General features: G+C 37.6%; 1 protein-coding gene across 4 annotated transcripts in view; it reads right to left on the reverse strand.

Moving 5' to 3' along the window:
• CRIM1 (cysteine rich transmembrane BMP regulator 1) overlaps positions 1 to 16165 on the reverse strand; it is a 197224-nt gene that overhangs the window by 131831 nt on the left and 49228 nt on the right. Inside the window, exon 1 of one of the 4 annotated variants that reach the window (XM_032682576.1) lies at positions 1051 to 4135. The exons of the other annotated variants lie outside the window; for them this stretch is intronic. The gene's annotated coding sequence lies outside the window, so the exon portion shown is untranslated. Of the gene's footprint in view, positions 1 to 1050; positions 4136 to 16165 lie in introns of those variants that run through there. 4 annotated transcript variants of the gene reach the window in all.

Genomic DNA, 16165 nt, shown 5'->3' on the forward strand with positions numbered 1-16165 from the left:
TTAGGAACTTTGCAGGCAGGAGGTAGGGGGAGGGCAGGAAGCATTAAGTCAGAGCAAACAAAACCCAAAGCTTGGAAAATGTCTATGCAAATGTTTCTAGGAAAAAAACCCACGGAAAGTTTCTCTGTAAGGAGTTACGAAAATCTATTTTACTACTGAAGGGTTCTCTTGGGCTTACAAAAAAAAAATAAAAGAAAAAATATATTTTTAATTTAGAGCAGCAGCGCTGTATAAAGTAAACATAATGAGAGTAGAAATCAAGGATGGATTATAATAGTCATATTTTAAATTTCCACTTCCAGTGATACCAAGGACACAAACACGCTATCTAAACCATGTTAACATTACCTTGTCTTAACAAGTTAGCATTTATGAGCTAATCTGTAACAAGAAATGACAGAGTGCTCACTCTGTCCCAAATGCAAATTCCAGCTAAATTTATGAATTTTAATTTGCACTTGCACTAAGCTAAGCATGTGGACAAGAGCAGTTACAATTTAATTCGCTGAACACTGACCAGCTCTTATCAGATCATGTATCCCCACATCTTAGAGAAACAAAGTAAATCTGATTACAAAAGGATTCAAAATGGTTTGAGTGTAACAAACACTCAACATTGTTAGCAAATAATCAGCAAGCTTTAAGTGCAGATCTAAGACACTTTCATACAGGCTTCCAGGGATACTTCAGGAAACAATTCCCTCCTCCACCAAAAAATTAATGCTTTAAGATCGTATGTGAATAAGTAGAGTTGCTGCTGAGAAATATTCTTACTGTGGAAGGAACAGGAAAATATACTGTAAGGAAGAAAGCCAGTCAAGAAAGGCAGCAGCCTAGGGAAAGTAATTTCTTGTATTATCTGAAAGAAATGGACAATTGTAGATCCAAGACAAGAGAAGAGATGTATTAAAGACAGGATGATTACCTTAGCATCATTCAGCTTGAAAAGAAAACACACATTTTCATCTAAACAGTGTAGTCCTATTACAGGACAGCTAAAATTAAAAGATCATAGTCAATTTTTTTCCCCAGTTCATTTAGTACACTTACCAGCATTTGCTGTATAGACAATTTCACTGATGAGTCAGCTGTACTTCCTCTCTAAAGTGCTTTGAGGGGAGCTCAAGTGCATCCTCTTCCTCAATCTTTGAAGTGTTTACCTGTACCACCAGCTTTGAAAGTAAAAGGCAACAGGCAGGCAATGCAGAGACAGGAATGAGGCTGAGTACAATAGTATATTACTCCAAAAATATTTTAGTGTTGCTTTTCAACCCTTTCAGGGAAAAACAGTCTTTTTTTGTTTAACTGAGACTTTAGATACTATTTAAAAGATACTATTTAAAATTGACATTTTAGAATTCAGTCAATAACATATCAGTTGGCAAGATTAAAAGAACAGATAATATGAAATCATATACATTATATACACAAGTACATAACCAAACAGGATTCTTAGTAAATAAAATCATTAGTGTGCTATAACAAAAAACAATTTGAAAACTCCCAATATTAAATGAAAAAGAATCAATTTGGGGTACTAAGAACTAATGGGAGCACATTGTAATAGGAATGTTGATGAATGTGGAATTACAAAAATAATTATGTCTGTACAAACACAGAGTAAAAAGATTTTTAACAGTGGTGGAAATACTACAGATGAGTACTAAAACTGGCAAAGATTTGTCTACATGTGTGAGGGAAGGAAGGAGGGGAATTATTTAATGGTCAAATATTGAGATTTATTCAACATTTACATCAAATATTTTATATTCCAAAAGTGACGAGAAAAGCTAATGTACTCTGCAGTCTGTCACAGTTATTAATAAGGTTATTTCCCAAATCCAAAAATTAAATCTTTAGGATTAAATATTTGACACATGATTTAAAAAGAATTAGCAAGGAGTCAATGTTGAATGTTTATGTTTATATTACTCATCTTCATGTTAAAAGGACAAGCATGCTGCAAAACCATGAGAACACGGCTGTTTCTGAGCTGAAGACTGCAACTAAGGATATTTCCACCATATTTAAAGGTTAGGAAGCTCTCCACGCACTTGGTTTCATGGTATTTGTTATAGGTCTGTTGACCTAGGAAAAGTAACCTGTTTCTTATATAATCTGGAACTTAAAGAAAATTAAAGAAATTGACTTTTTCTTTTTTAAATTAAATCTAAGCGGTAGACAGGCAGGCTGCATAGTACTAGAGAATCTAAACATGACTATGCAAGAGCAAAACATTGCGAGTTAACACAGTTAAAATCCAGGAATTAACACAGTTTAGATTTCATCTCTTTTCTATAAGGAAGAGATTGAAAGAAGGTAGTGGTTGTGGTTTCTCCTACTTTCTTCAAATGTTAGAGGGTTTTTTTTTGGTTTGGGATATTTGGGGATTTTTTAATTTCTTTTTTGTAGTTAAATATAATTCTCAAATTTTCACTACTAACACCTAAAATCACATTTAAGATTTCTTTTTCCTTGATCACAAAAGTGTAGAAATGAAAGTATTATAAGCAGCAATAAAACCTTATCCTGTACTTCCATATGTAATTAGCAAGGAAGAATTTCAGTATAATATCACAGTGGGAATATTTCAGTTTCTGGAAGAATACAGCACAGAACAAAGCAGATGTCTTGACTAGAAGAGAAAGGACTTTATTATTGATAACAATGAACTCCCTAAAATGTCAACCTTAGAGGCAAATTACGGGAAATGTAAGAATATATAGCTCCCTCAACTACCTGAGAAAAAGTCAAAACAAATGTAAGTATGTAAAAGAAAGTGACTACAGGTAGAAAACTGTAATAGATAAAATGAACACGAACACTAGCAGAGATTGAGTCACCATCATGTTTGACTAAAGAAGAAGTTTACGAATCAACTACCTACAATGTAACATGGATTACAACAACTCATATTTGCTTCTACAGAAGCATCCGTAGTGAAGACTACAATGCACCAACATAATTCATGCACTCATGATTCAGGACCTGTTTTCCAGGCAAAAAAGCTGGAAATATGGCAAGACAAAAATTCAGTATCCTCTGCAGAGAAGCTTCAAATCTCTGTGCATCAGAAGCCCAAAATCCATCATTATGAATGTCTAGAAAGCAAGTCAGGAACAGGGTTTTTTATACTTATCCCTCTTCCCGATTTTTAAATTCTTGATCCATCATTATTTTCTTAATACTCTTCCATCTTTTTAACTGTTATTTCAAGTTCTATAGATTAAGAATAAAAAACTGAAATACATTTGAATTCCTATGTGTCCAAGACCTGTATGAGAGTAGGTAAGTTGACTCAGACAATGGTCATCTTTCCTTCCAACTCCTATACAACATTCACTGCAGAACAACAAGAATTGTAAATATCTAGAGATCTTCTAAAGCCACAGACAGTGGAAATCTCAATGTCATAATTTTTGGACATTAAGAACCACAGTCCCTTTATGAACTTTTAAACAATAGAGAGAAATCTGTATGACCCGACTAAAAAAGAGATACTTCATTTTTTTTCACAGAGAAGACATCTGTACATTTAACATTCCTTTTTCCAAGTCTTACTTAACAGGGCGGGGCAGTGAGGGCAACAACCACTTATTACATGTGAAAGAAATTCTATCATCACTTTCTGGAAAGGAGGTCACCACCTTCATATGCACATGAGAGTGTCTCAAAACATTTGGAAGGTATGGTTTTTGCTTGGTTCACTTGTTCTTGCACAGTTCTTTGTATCAGCTGCAGCCCCACTACCGCAGAGTGAGATGAGTGAGAAATATCTGTCAGTAGTTTCTGCAGATGCTTACATCCAGTAACTGCAGCCTGTTCTTTGTCTCCCTCCCTGGCCAAACAGAGCATGGCAGGGCCACAGGAGGAAGAGCCACAGTACAGCTCTTGAGGACACTGTGACCCCTGGGATCCACCAGAACTTTGAGAGCTTCAAAAAGTCAAGCTGAGAAAACACTTCTCTGCAAAAGTTACGATTCAAGTTATGACAAACTGGCATGTACAGTGTTCATGATAAAGCTCTAAATACACAGCACTAACTCTTACAGTTACTTCCTCAAAAACTAACTGAAAGTGATGCTGGGTTTGATGAGGGGGTTTTATTCCAAAGAAAATTCCCTTTTAAGGGACTTACCTTCTCCAGTGTCAACGAATCCGCAGGCTCAAGACTGATGGAAGCCAGGGACTGCAGAGCTGATAGACTTAATCCACCTGCTAAAAAGGATCATGCTGGAGCTGGTAAGAACCACTGGCTGCACAGTCCAAATCTAATTCACTTAATCCAGCGTGATGTCCCTAGAGAACTTATTGCCTAGCTTCTCGGCCAGGCAGAGTCACAGCACTACTCTGAAACCAATAGCCCAGGGTCACTGAGGTCCTAAGGGGCCGAAGACACAGCAGACCAATGCATCTCTCCCCAGACACACTCTCATAAATAAGCAGAAAAAGAATCTCTCACATCAAACTATATTGCAGAATTAAAACTCTTGCACCCCACTCAGCATTTATGACTACTGTGAAACAGAAAAGAACTGCAGGGATGAAAATAAATTTCTTCACACAAAAGTTGGCAGAAAACTCATTTGAACCCCAGCCACAATCAGCACATACAAACCAGCACTGTCAGTCTTCTCTGCATCTTGTTTCAGAAAGACTAAAGGATCATCACCATCATTTCAGAAACTTCTAAATAAAGCTCACTGCACCCATCAAGCCTCAGTACAATCTTGATCATCGGGACAAAACAGTGTTCTAAAGCCAAGCCTCTTTTTGCGCAAGTACATCACCCAATCTCAGAGGTAGACATCAAAGTGTCTCATATACTCCAAAACAAGGTCTAATATAACCCAAGGCTGATGGGTTATACAAGATATTTTCCCTCACGGTGGATTTCCAGCTCCTCTCAGACAAAAACCGATCAGGACCCGATGTAAGACCTCTGCCACAAAGGGGAACATCCCTTCAGTATTAACCATCAACTCAGCAACAGGATAGAAATACACCTTTATCTCTAACAGTGTTGTTCTTAAAGCACACTCCACAGCTATCTTTTGAATTTTGGTATTTTCAGTGTTTCCACATGCCCACCACATTTTAGTTTTTTTAAAGTAACCCCCTTCACCAACACTGAAATCTTCAGCATCTGAAGTCTGCCAAAGCTTGCTTAAAAAGTTTATTTTCTATCTCACTGAAATAGCTTCGTCAGAAATCACTATCACTTCTAAACTGTCAACAAAACTGGGATATTACATCCAGGCATCACTGCTCACCTACTCAGTACAAACTTGCTTCCATCACCAGTTTAGTATGCTAGGCATACACTGTCTGAAACGACAGTAGTAAGATCACCAGGCATCACACAAATCTCATGTGTTGGAGCTCTCAAGTCGCCACAGTCCAACTATCCGCTATTTTCAATACAGCACAGGAAAGCACAGAGTCAACAAATTTCTTTCTGAAAGGAAGATTGCTTTCCACGCACAATTTTTAAATAAATTGTCAAGTTCTAGTTAAAATTATAAAAAAATAAACTTATAAAAACCAATCTCAAACTTTTGAGAAATATCATCTTCAAAATACTATATGACATTAGAAAAGAATAACTTGAGGTGAGGAACTGAAAGCATATAATGAATAAATACCCACAGCTTTTACACTACAAATAAAGCCTGTTGAATGATCTCTGTGGTATTGGCTTGTAGGCAGCAATTGAACTGAGCTAGTGACATGAACAGGATACAAAAGAGAAACTTTACACATAATTCTGAACACCAAGATGCTTCAGGCATTTCTGTCATCATAGTGTGTTTTTAAAAATACATTTCAATTAAAAACAGATGATTTTTTTTGCTATTTAGGGTTGTTATTTCAACTTACCTGTCTATGATAAACAAACCTAGAGCCAAAGTAGTACCTTCCTGAAAACTCCTCTATTTTTTGCCTGAACTTCTTTCCTTCACAGTACTTTCTTCAATGTTCCCATACACATTTCATAAAGACTCTTCAGTCAAACACTAGTGATTTTAAAGGAACAGTAAAGACAAACTAGCTTTAGACACATGCATCAATACAGAGCTTTTCAAGCAAGGTCATGCTTCCTGCATCTGACAGCCTAAAATCTCTTAAAAAAAAAAAAAAAGGAACAAAATACACAAAACCACCAAACATAAAATCAAAACCAAACCAACCCTGTCCAGATTAGAATGAGAGTTACATCTACCACCATCAAGAGCACAAGTTTTCTAACATCCCTATCGCATCCCCAAAGTGGTACTGCAGAGCTTGACAGTGGCTGCAACAGCATTTGCATTTCCTGATCAGCTGTTCAGAGCAGATCCACAGAGGATGAAGGAAGGAATGAAGTGAGCTATTCATGAGTTGTGGGCATGCCCAGGAAGATCATCAGAGGAAAGGATTGATTTGATGCAGAGTAGCTGGGGAAGAGACAGTTAGGAGTAGGTATAGTACATGCACTAGAAAGGTGAAGGAATAAGAAGGCTGTGCTGACTGTAGCAGTAAAAGAAAATTGCATGTGAACTTCTATTTGGACTTGCTGGGAAATAAGAAACTTGTACAATTCACCCGAGACATTACATTCAAAAGGTCATTCTCATTCACGTGATTATTTCAGAAGAGCAAAATAAAGTTATAAACTAATCAATATTTACACAAGAAATGGAATAAGCTGGTATCCCTTCGCATTTCTTTATAGGTGATCAGAAATAGCTGTATTCAACTGCCATCATGCAGCATAGCATCAACTGTATGCAAAATTCAGAGTAGGTATCACATTCTGTTAAGTGATTATAACACCCTTTGAAAACCCTAATCAAGTTGCTTTGAAATCTGAGTTTTCATACTCCAAATGGAAATATCTAGATGTTTCTACAATTCAGCACCTAAAGAAACAAACCCATACTGCTTTTAGATTCATCATTCGGTATTTATCAGTCATTACTAAGCATCCACTTGGAGGTCTTCACTAAAAGAGATGGCATACTTATGAAGTAGATCACAAGGATGTTGATGTCTCCTGCCTAGGTCACACTGTATGCCCTAATGGAAGATGAGGGCTGAACCCCAGCTAATACAACATGCAAACATACATAATAATTGCAGAATTTGTCATGTCCCCACACCCACAACCTACATAGGCCACTACTAGTAAATAAAGACAGGCAATGACCCTATTCTTGGACTGTTCTCAGCCACCACACCCCAGCTGCTCTGTAAGTCAAAACAGCAGTAAGATGAAGCTAAAATAATCTCCCACACTGAGTGGATGACAAGCACATTGCTTGTCATCAATCAAAGACTAGTGCTGAGAAGAGGAACTTTATTAAAGATAATCATTAACTGGTATTCTTCAGATGAATTTGTTTCTAACTGGTAGCTATTCAACTGCAAGCATCTCACCAACAGAAACAAGTAATTTCAAAACACTAAGCTTCCAACACTTAAAAATCATACCTTCTACCATCGGTTAAACCATTCACTATCTCCATGCTCCTACCAATTTATTCCTTACAATGCATCGCTCTTAAACATCAGTTTGCTGTCTCCTGATTTCTCACGTATTAACAATAAAACCAAGAAACAGGGAAAGAAGAGATACGTTGACACCTAAACAAAGGTAAGCATAAGCAACTGCTTTGAGTAACAGGCTTTTCAGAAAGAGTAGCAATCTGAACAAGAAAGGAGTGTATTGCAGGCCCTCGATGTTTTGCTGAAAAGTATTTTCAATATACCCAGATGAAAAATCAAGACACAGAAAGAAATCTACAGAATGGATGCAGGAGTTCTGCCACCTAGTGGCATCCAGAGCCTCAAATTACTATATCTACCATATTATTATTACCCTTTTTTTTTTAACTGGAAGCATTTGACAGCACAGAACAGATTAGAGAACACATAGTTTCACTACCACTGAAATTACTAAGCCTGGTTCCTTGTGTCTTCATTTCAGAATTATATTCTGTAGCACTCAAGATGATGAGAGTTTCAATTGAAGCTTTTCTAGCTGTTCAAGTTGTCATAGTATACTTCTCTTCATCAGTCCTCCAGCTCTCACAGATTCTCTGCTGCCTAACACTGATGTTGATTTCATGTTGTATAGTCTCTCTCATAGTCACTTGCCCATTTTCAGTAGTTGCAGAATTATACCTTTGAAGTCCTTATCCAATTGTCAAAACTGCTCAAATCTGATAAATCTCAGAAGTAATCGTGAGCAGGAAAGAGGGAAAGGCAGAGACAGAGACAAAAGCAGTAGAATGATAAAAGCCTCATTTCTTCACAACATTGTCTGCACTGCAGTTTGTCAATGAAGAATCTTTGCTGGCCCCAATAGCTTAAGGGATTCCCCTGCCCAGTTCACAGCATGGACACACAGCATGTCATGTCATGGCAACAGAGAGAGGGGACACAGGAACATAAAGGCATGAACTGCTTAAGGCAAGCAGCTAGCAGAAACCCCTCTTTTTGCCAGGCCATAAACTCAAAAGCCCCCTTTTCCACTTGGGATTCAAAGCCAGAAGCACTTTAATGCCTAAACTAGGTCAGTCTTTGTTTACACAAAACACAGATGAGAAAGGAAGTATCAATTCATTCAGCTTAGTCAGGATGGGTCAAAACCATTGGACTACAAAGCACAGAGTAGCTCACTGCTCTTTTATTTATTTTTAAGAAAAGAAACCTTATCACAGGTACATTTAGAGAACACACCTCACACAGACATAGTGAGGTAACAAAAACTCTTTTTCATATAAGATAGATATACTTCTTCTGTGGCAGTATTGACAAAGAAATTTAAAGTGATCTCATATTCTTACTAGCCTATACCTTCACAAATGCTTTAGGTTCCAGCTCCCATTTGTCAACTTTTGTAATCCTGGTAAGCCATCAGGACTTCTGGTCTGTATCTACTACAGATATCTGAACCTATCTGTTATTTACTAAGGTATTTTAGTTTCAGTCAAGAAAAAACAAAGAAAACCCCACCAAAGAAACAACAACCAAAACCCCCACCAACAAAAATAAACAAAAAAGCCCACCAAACTACAAAACAATGAGGAAAAAATCCCTAACACATAAGCAAGATCACAAGCATGGTACAGTTGTGAGTCTAATCCTTTTGATATTTTTTCCTTTGCCTTCTCAATTTTTTTCCTCCAACACCATAGCAATCCCTACACTCCCCAGAAAGTTCCTTAGCTGTAGCCTACAACAATTTTCCCCCTAGGAGGGGAGGAAGAATAAGAAGTAAAAAAAAAAAAAAACCAACAAAAAAAAAGAAGTTTTCCCACAGGAGCTTCACAGGTGAGCCAATCTGCAGACCCAGCAATGATTCACAAATTTCTGCTGGAGTTTTATGAGAAAGTAAGAGAAAGATTTCAGCAGGTTTCATTTCTTGCTACATATTCCACAGATCTGAATTTCAATTGTGTACAGTATCAGGCAAGTGAGAACTACCACAGTGATGAAAAGAAGTGTAGATGTGAAACCATGTTTGACCATACAATGATAGGTTTTGTGGACTGCAGCTGTAAAGACAAACCAGATATCTGCTAGAAAGCAAAGCTCTCTTTCCCTTGTCAACGAGCTAGTAGCTTTCATAGCAATAGGCCCTAGGATTAAGAAGGAAAACAGAGGTTTGCATTAGCAAAGCAATACTTCACAAATGCAGGACTCTTGAGTATAAGTCAGACACAGACAGCTTCTGTCTGCAGCCTCCTGAACCAAACCGATGTTGGCTTACAGAAAGTGTAAGGCTTTCTTACAGTGAGCACTCACACTCTGCTCTATGTGTAAGAGAGCTACTCACATTACTGGAACATTACGGTGTCATTCAAAAGTAGTTAGGGATGTGTTATTGTGAAGATACAGCTTTATCTCAGTTTTCAAGTTTCACTTAGTCTCACTTCACATTAGTACTGAAAAGCTCTGCTGAAACTCATCTGCAACCTAAGCAACCTGCAGAATACAGCAGTAAACCACAACCACTTATACAGGACAATCCTTATAAGGGATTGTTAATTAGCGGTTAACTAGAGTCCTTATTTACCCCTCATTTCAATAGACAGCTTGCTCAAACAGAGTGGCAAAGGAGACAGTAAGTAAGCTGTTTTCAAGCAGTACTGACGTGTACCATCCCTTTATATAATGCTAGTTCCTGTAGACCTGGTTTGGGAATCTCAGTAACATGCTATAGAGTTTTGAAAAAGACTAAGCAAACACACTTTAAAAAAACAAAACAAAACAAAACAACAAAATCTTAAAGTTAGAATAACTTTATGCAGTAATAAAGAGTTCTAAATTCACACAATTTAGGTGTTGATAAAGGTAACAATTTTCTCCTGCACCTCAGACTCTTTCATTAGGTGATATATCGTGTTCTGTAAAAGCCCCAGAAGTATCAGCGAACCAGTCAGATCATCTGTTTCTTTATAATGAACAGGGCCCTGCTACCCAGGTACAGCCCTTGAGTCAGGATCCAAGTTCCATCCACCTTCAGTTACTTGTATGCTCTGCCAAAAATCCACTTTCCTGAAATACTTGGCTCTTCTTATTCATGACTCGGCAGCTGCCAGCATCTTGTTCAGGGACAGATCCAGTTCAAGGACACTGACAGCATTTAACTTCCAGTAGCTCTCCAGCTCTAACATGTGAGTTCCAGGCTCAAGCCATTTGTCCTCTACCTAGTATGCCTACATTGGAGGACATCAAAGCCCCAGCAGAAGGTATCCAGTTATTGCAAGCTGGAAGCTGAAAGCAGAGGCTTGTACCATGATAAGGACTGGATGCCCAATGTCACAGACTAAAGTATAGACTCTAACTCTATGGTTGATATGGCAGTACAATGTGCAAGACTTCTGAAAAGCAACAGCATGAAGATTCCTATTTTAGTTTTCCGTCACATGTGATCTACCCAGGTAAGGAATACCCACACTGTCCACAAACTATAACAGGACAATAATATAAAATAAGCCCATTTAAACAAAATTTTACAATCTTGTTTTCTATCCGTCATTCTAGTATGGTATATCAGTCACAAGTTTATTGAACAATTTTTGATATTTGAAGTGGTTTTCTTCAGGAGCATCCAGATTAGCTTTTTAAAAATATATCTGTACTCAAGTTGTAAAATCTTAATACTAGTATTCTATCCTGGCTTCTACAAATGAACAAGAGTTTAGGAACTTGTGTTCAAAACTCTCCCAAAGCAATTAATACATACTACATAAAGACCCAAAGCAGAAGGATGAAACGTTGCTTTTGGCATTACTTTGTTCCCCATTCACTTCTGTAAGAAGCCTGCAATGACAACTGAGAAGAAAAGACATCAGACCCACATGTGTAAGTCTGGCAAAAGGGCTGGAAGCCCCAGCTCACATAGCTAGAATGTCAGGAATTTCCTCTGCTGCTGTATATGACTGCACCTCCTAACCAGAGGTCAAAAGCAGATTTGAGTTTCCAGTTTGGGGTTTTAGGTTTTTTTTATGCTTGTTTGTTTTAAATCAAGAGAGTGTTTGCTTTGTCCTTCCAAAGTTATGTGCTAGTGTCAAACATGTTTAACATTATTAGTGCAGTCATTTACAGAAGTTGAGATTTTGGCACATGTGTCTGACAGGTCATTTCAATTCTAACACCTTAAATTATGTAGATCAGTTTGTCACTATAACAACAATTTTTACATGTCTCTAAAACATACAAAAGCACCATTTTTCTCTTCCCAACTGAAGCTAAGAGTTATTGAAAGCTTTATCTCTTCTGGACAGAAAACACATTTGATTCTAGAAAAGCTATTTAACATACATCATTAGTCGATGAATGGGAAGGAAGCTTTCTTGGATTTGAACAGCAAGAACTTAAAAAATACTTTGAACACAGAACACTTGAGGGAATCCAGAACAACAGGGAAGAGAACACACGAAGGAATTCAAGAAGGGGTAGAGCTATTTTTCATCAGCACTAAGGCTAAGAAAGCCTTTGGTTGGGTTTTCTTTTGAGAAAGCCATTCAACTTCAAGGTCAGGCTTCACATATAGAACACCCACCCTCTCTGCAAGTATCTGTACAGATTAATCCTTTATCAGTAACTAAAAATGCAAACACATGCCCAGAAAGTACATACTGACAGTGATGGACAGCTGTCCCAGTATTTGGAGAGCAGGTATTTTGTTTTTAAGCATCCAAAAAGGATGCACACATACCACCTATGCTCAAGACCAGCACCTAAGGACAGCAGACAGAGCACCATCTCAGTGCAGTGTCATCAGGAAAGGTGGAACTTAGTGCTGAAGAGCCCACTTACAACTAGGTAGTTTCCATACCCTTAAACAGACATTTGGATGTTTGCTTCTACTGTCAGCTGTAGCCCTGATAACAGCCTAGGGTAGGGTGAGGAAAATCATCTTGGATGTCTTTGTAAGAGGAATTTTTTTTTTTTGGTAAGTTTTATGCAGGGTTTTCTTCTGGGGATCAAGAGGGTGCAATCAAGCAACACCTGCTCATATTGAACGTAAAAGGGCAGAGTAAAGGACAAACAGAAGGAATAAGCTCAGAATAAAACTTCCTAGATCATTAGATCAGGCTGTCAGTGACAGATTACAGCTAATTAAAACAGAAGCAAGTCACAACTACAGGAAAACCTGAAATGGCTTTTGCACACCTTTCCCCCTCCCCCCACTGCTGCTTTTTTAAAGGGAAAGGGTAGACTGCATTTGTCACATAGCATCCAGCCAGATTTAATGCTACCAAATTAGCAAGGTCTGGTAATTTGGAAAAGAAGGTTTAATAATGCAAAGTCACCTAAAAAAATTCCATCAAAGCCCTTGGGAAGATGAGAAGTAGTTAGCCACACATCTAAAAGGGATTCAGATGTGGTTTTTTAATTGCTATAGTAGAAATTGCTATAGTAGAAATCCTCTTCTCCAAAGGGAGATAAACATTTACACTCATTAGTAATAAGAGGACAGTTTTCTAGAGAGGTACCTCCCAGCAAGACCTGATGAGGTACTCACTTGACATAGAAGGAAACTTCACCAGTTCTAAGACAGAAAAGTGGACCCAGACAAAATATCCCATTTCCAAGGTTGCTGGAAGTAGATGACAAAAATGGGATAAAGGAAGAGGAACAGAAGCAGGCAAAGTCTTCTGCTTGAAATGATTCACAACACACACTAAACCAGACCAAGCAACCAAACCCCAACCAACAAAGCAAGGGGTGTGTGTGCTCAACGTAAAATCCCATGATAGATCTAGGATAGTATCCTACTTACAACATCATTTCCCAGAGGATATTACATTGAAGTCTTTGATACACTTCTGATGACTGTGGAAGCAAACTAGAAACTCCTTCCATGTACATCGGCACCACTGCTTGCAGAAGTCCTGAGTGGAACCTTGGGTTGAAGGCAATGGGGGCAGGAGCTCAGCCTGACCCCAAAAGTTTGACCAGCAATTAAAACTCCCCTGCATTTACCAGCACAGAAAAGCCAACAGCGAAGAGCATGTTGAGCCCCATATTATGTAAGTTAATGTGCAGAACACTAAGTATTATTATAATTATTAAAAAAACCCAAACAACAAAACAGCTAAACAAATATGAATTTGCTTAGAGAATAATTGTTTTCTTATCACATTAATATCACAAACTCCATTGCAGATATAAATAATTTTGCTTTCTAACAAAGCAAAAGCTTTACATTTGCAAATTATTTTATAGGGACATGTTTATTACTGTATTAATTAGAAAGTGCTTTTGTATATGGGGAGGAAGAAGTGTTTGATCTTCTAGTAGTGAACACAGATAAATGGGCTCATACACATTTTTGTAATGTTTAAGTAGGACTGAGTTAAATTTTCATGCATCTTGAAAAGGCTACTGTTGGAACACCTGTATGAGTATCCCTGCACTAGTTGCCAGGGTAAACCAAGCTTATTAAGCATCCTAGCTGCAGTGTATTCTGAAGTACAGGTAATGGAAGTTTTCCAGAAACACTGCTCTTTTGCTCCTTTCCTCTCCCACCTTCCATCCTCTGAAAGGGATTATTCAACTCCAAAGTTTCTCTAAAACCCAACTGGTTCACAGGATCTTGCTTCCATTCTAGTCTCCATCTATCCATCTTGGAGACAAACATTGCTGGTAACGCTTCATTCTATTGCAAAGAAAAATTAGTCTGATGATGAGGAAGCTTCATAGTGTTTGTTCTATTTAGTAAACAGCACCATCACAACAACTTCAAGGTCTAAATTTGGAGACAGAGCTAAAATAGCTTGTCACCATGCTATACAGCCATTCAGAATCACAATATAATGATATATCATTAATTTAAAGAGACAACTGTGAAGTTATGAAGGTGATCAAACAAACAAACAAAAAAATTGACTTTATTTTACAGTAAACTGCTTCTCAATATTTATAGAGACATAACCATCATACTAAAATTGTCATATTGACATTGATACCACTATCACTGGACACATTCATTCAACACTCAGTTATTTCTGTCAGCATCAATGCCGCATATATCCAAACAAGACTTGCCCTGTTTAAACAAGACCTGTGACCCAACCACAGGAATATAGTTTCCTGCAACTATGCAACATTAACCTAATGTTTACACACCATTCAATTCGAGATCTTTGCTCAGGTCTCTTCTGTCACGTGGAGATAACTTTTGATCCTTAAAATCAACACTGCATCTGGAAGTGTTCTGCTAAAAGTCACCTGCTCCATTTTCACTCTCTTCCTCAACTTGAACAGAAGGTCAAGCATTCATTGAAACCTTTAACTTGCCACTACAGTTAAAGCGGACATACTTCAGCACAGCCTACTTGCCAACATGGAAAAAAAAGCATTTGGGAAGCACTGAATTTATCAAGAGCAACCTCTTACTAGCTGTAAGATACCTGCCCTGTTCTTTTTCTGCTCTCATAGAGGCTCCAGGTACAATCAGTTATCTTGTATTCAGTTTCAGATGAATGCAGATAAGCATTTGAAACAGAAAAAGGTATGAAGAATGTCCCTTTGTCTCTAGGAACAACCCTGCTTTGACTGTCCACATCTGACTGCTGGCTTTGTAGGAGGCATTTGTCACACAGTCCTATCCCTGCAGTTAAGGTTACACTTCTGTCCACAGCAATCTCCAAAACTGCAAGTTTGAAGGAAACTGAAGTGTCACAAATTGAAGATTCAGTACCCTCTCCATAAGCATTACATACACAAGGATATTGATGCAGAAGAAGAAAAAGCAGGTGTGGCATCTGTACAGCAGCTCACATGAGCAAGTGCAGCACAGCAAGGCAACAAGCTCAGTTACTATATAGTAAAAACACCACACATTTACATAAAATGACAAGGGAAAATATAGAAGATACAGTATTAGTTACAATTATAAGTAATTTTTGTAATGGTAACAATTCAGGGTTTTTTTTAACCAGCTGCTCAGTTTTGTGTTCTTTATTCAACCTTCCCTCCTGCAATGCAGCTTTTCCCCCATTAATACAAACTGCATTATTTATAATCTAATTAAACCTAAAATTAGGTATTCAGTCATATCAATATAGAAATATGAAAGTCAGTTTTCCCTTTTGATATCTTTCTGGAACTTCTACAAGGTTTTCCTCTGGTTAGCTTGAAATTTGATACCACAGATGTTGTCTGTATGACAACTCATCTTAAAAAACAGGACATGGTAAAAGAGCCAATACATTAGAAAAAGATCATACTTCCTTGATCAGCGAACAGTTCTCAGAGGAACTAACATCAGAAAAGTGACAAGTCCTGCAAATTTAACACTGTGCTGTCATACTGTGAGAGCAACTGCACTGCCAGTTGTGCCACTGTCACAAAACTCTCTCAACAATTAATGATCAAGTTATCTTCCTTTTTTGCTTTTGGAAAATTTCTTTGTATATTTAAGTTCTTATTAGTATTCCTAATCCATATTACTTCCATATCAAATATTTTTTCCTTCTGTCTCTATGCAGTCAGAAAAAAAACCCAAAAGTTTTTTTGTACTGCTGTTTTCCTCTGTGTTTCATGTGAAATTTTGCCTTCAAATGCACTGATTGGCACTCAGAAGCATGTTCAAGGGTAAAATCTGGATCTTTGCCACAACTGCATTCTTTATTGCAAACACATACCAACCTTCAAAGTTCAG

The sequence above is a fragment of the Chiroxiphia lanceolata genome, chromosome 3 (assembly GCF_009829145.1).
Source record: "Chiroxiphia lanceolata isolate bChiLan1 chromosome 3, bChiLan1.pri, whole genome shotgun sequence".
In the NCBI taxonomy this organism is placed as follows: domain Eukaryota; kingdom Metazoa; phylum Chordata; class Aves; order Passeriformes; family Pipridae; genus Chiroxiphia; species Chiroxiphia lanceolata.